Genomic DNA, 3,324 nt, shown 5'->3' with positions numbered 1-3,324 from the left:
GATTGCCGCAGTTGAGCGTAGCTTGAATTAAAAAATTTCTCAACTCATAGTAGTCACAGACAGAAAGGTTCCGAAAGGTTGCCAAATTCAAATTGAAAACGTTTCTCGACTCGTAGTAGGTGAACAATGGAAAAAAAAAAAAAGGTGATGAAATTGTTCAACAAAAGAAAGTTGATATTTGCCATAGTTTGCGAAGAGTTCCCAATTGGGAAGTGGATTTTTCACCCCTCAACTCAATGGTGAAAAAGATAGCAGCTTGACATGCCACAGATCTTATTCACAAGCATTCCCAAGGAAACTTCCACGTTTGGATGCTTGAAAGGGTTTTCCTCATCACCATAATGCCCCTTTTTTTGATTGGGAGAGTGTGGATTCGTGCTATTTCCTGGAGGAAAGAAAAAACAAGAAGGAATAGAGTGAATCGTATCTCTAGACGGGACAGAGCTGTAATTGGACCATGTGTCATTCGGGCAGGGTGGGGCGATGCTCCTCTTCGGAGTATGCCCATCCAGATATGGGCCTGGTTGATAATTACGGACCGCTCAACTGAAAAGGCATTTCGAAAAGTGCATTGGATGAAAAATTTACAACAAAAGGAAGTGAGGCGTCTGTCTGGGGGCCGCTCTGGGTGTTGGGGTGTCAAGCCTCTTCAACCTCGAAAGGTTAATGAAGCAGCTGCAGGCAAGGCGCTCCTTGGCTTTTTGTGTGTAGCCCATATGATGTACATCTTCTTTCTGTTAGAAGCTCAATCATATCCTGTACCATATCAATTTTTTTTTTTTTTTTTTTTGATGAGCCAAAATTTTATAACAAACTTAAAACCCCAAATTTTGTGAAATAGAATTCCTTGAAATTGAAACATTTAAAAGAAAAAATGAGAAAAATTGTCAGAATTAAAAAGTTTTTTTTTTACAGAAAACCAAAAAATAAGGTTGGAGCTGGGCCTAGGAAATGTCCTTTTAAAGGGACACGGTTCTTTTCGCAAATTTTTTCGCATTCCCCAAAGAAACCTTGTGTGCACTTACAAATGTTTGTGATGGAAATAATATTAGAGAAGGACAAAACTATACTACATTGATTTTGCGAAGAAGCGCAAAATTTTTTAGGGGAACGCGATAGTTTTCTGAAAGAATGCAAATGTTTTTAATGTTGGAGAAACGCAATACTTTTGAGTGAGAATGCTAAAAAAAATTTCAGGGGAACACAACAGTTTTATGAATGAATGCAAAAGTTTTTTCAAGTGAATGCAAGTTTCTCAGGGCAAAGTTTGTGGTGAAAACGCAAAATTTTTTTGGGCACGCAGCGTTTCTTCAGGGAACGCAACCCGTTTTGCAAAAAATGCAAAACATTGAAATTTTTTTCCCCCACATCTAATATGTTAATGATTTTTTTTGTAAGCACAAGCTGTTTTCAGTTTTTATTTAAAAAAACTAATGAAAATGAATTATGATATTGTTATCATTCATTTAGGTCTGTGCTCCTATTGTAATATTTTATGCACATATTAGACACATTTCGGTGCAAACTGTGAAAACTTTTTTTATAAATTATTGGTAATGATTGGGTTTTTATGAACAATTTATAAAGAAATTAATTTCTCGTCTATGTCATGATCCTATTTCCAAATTTTTCCTAAAGCTAAAAATTTTTGTAAGAATGTTTTTATGAATTGCAAATTTTATACAATAGTGCTATTTTACACACAATTGTTTTAACCAACATTTCAAACTTTTACACACAATGTTATACTTAATGCACAAAGCCCAATAAATAGAGCACATCTATTTCACTTTTAATTGTCTTTAATTCCAAAGGAGAAATTGACATACGGGGGAATAATATACTTTCAAAAAAAATGCTGGAAATAACTTATCACCTTTACCCAACTAATCAAAACCCAATACTGACCAGATTTTCCAATTATCAAACTAAGCAGCAGTAAAAATTTTCCCATGAAACCAAACAGGCGGAAGACAAAAACGCCAACACTTCATTCACACAGGCCACTGACTTTATGATCATTCAGCTTTGCAAGAATCTTAACTCGTTTTTTTCAACAGCTATTTGCACAAGAACTACAGCATATGAGCGTTTTTTTTTTTCTTTTTTTTTCACAGATTGCCATCAACACACAAATATTTTACTATGACAGCAGTCTTCCCAGGCCACTTTATTGGATTACACCCCTACAAACTTATGAATAAGGGACAGTGTGTGTTGTGGCGTACAATCACCACAGTAACCTTACTTCCCAGCCAATTTTTGTTTTTCATGATGAAAACAAGAACAATAACTCCATTCATCACCATCTACACTCATATAGTCATACAACAGGTGTTCTTTAAACACTACAAAGTATTACCGAAAAAGCTATAAAAATAAAGTCATAAGTTGTTCCATGACACGAAAAAAAAGAATAGCATTTATTTTATGGGTCAGGACAGAAAATCATATCCAGACCGAACATGAATTGCGGTGCAGACTTTGCGAGCTGTATGTAATGAAGAGAGGGATATTTAGACACATATGCTTGTAAAGTTTAGCCTAAAATGTCCACCAAATTAGAACACAACACTGAGAATAATGCAGGCAATTGCAGGAATTCTTACATTATTAAAGGGAAAATAGTGTTAAATTTTTGTAAAACGGCTCCATTTAGCTTGACTAAAGCTTAAATTTTAAATACAAAAAAAACGCAAATAACTTAATAAAATTCTATGCAGCCTGAAATATGGGACTTTGTACGGGAACTGTTCGCCTGGAATAAAATAAATAAAAAGTTATTTGAAAATTTTTTAATCTCACAATTTTAGATTTCCCCCCACCCGAATTAAAGATTAACCTAGAAATTAAAGCAAAAGCAAATAAAAAAAAAAAAAAAAAATTTTAAAATTGGTTAATGCTAATCGCAATTTTTGAAAATTATACAGTGGGAAATATTTTATATATAAGTTTGCCCACTTACAAAATAGAAAGGTCTGTAATTTTTATGTAGGTTTTATTAACGATAAGAAGAATATCAACCAAAAAATCCAAAAAAACCATTATATAAAATTAGAAATTGATTTGTTCTCTGTTATAGATCAGTTGGCGTTAACAACAAATAAACTGACCAGCGGTTCTCATTCCAGTCCCCGTGAACTACAAAGTAGTTTCGCTTTTCCTAAAGGAACACACAGCATCCCACAACATGCAAGAATAAAAGTTTCGCCTTCTTTTTGCGAACATTTTTTTGCGGCGTTAAAAGCAACTTTCCCACACGTGACGTAAATGGGGCTTTTAGTTTTAGGGGTTTTGGTTGAAATTTTCCTTTTAAGAAAATTC

Source organism: Cyprinus carpio, unplaced genomic scaffold, assembly GCF_018340385.1.
Source record: "Cyprinus carpio isolate SPL01 unplaced genomic scaffold, ASM1834038v1 S000006773, whole genome shotgun sequence".
Taxonomy (NCBI): domain Eukaryota; kingdom Metazoa; phylum Chordata; class Actinopteri; order Cypriniformes; family Cyprinidae; genus Cyprinus; species Cyprinus carpio.
Note: the sequence above shows the minus strand (reverse complement) of the source record.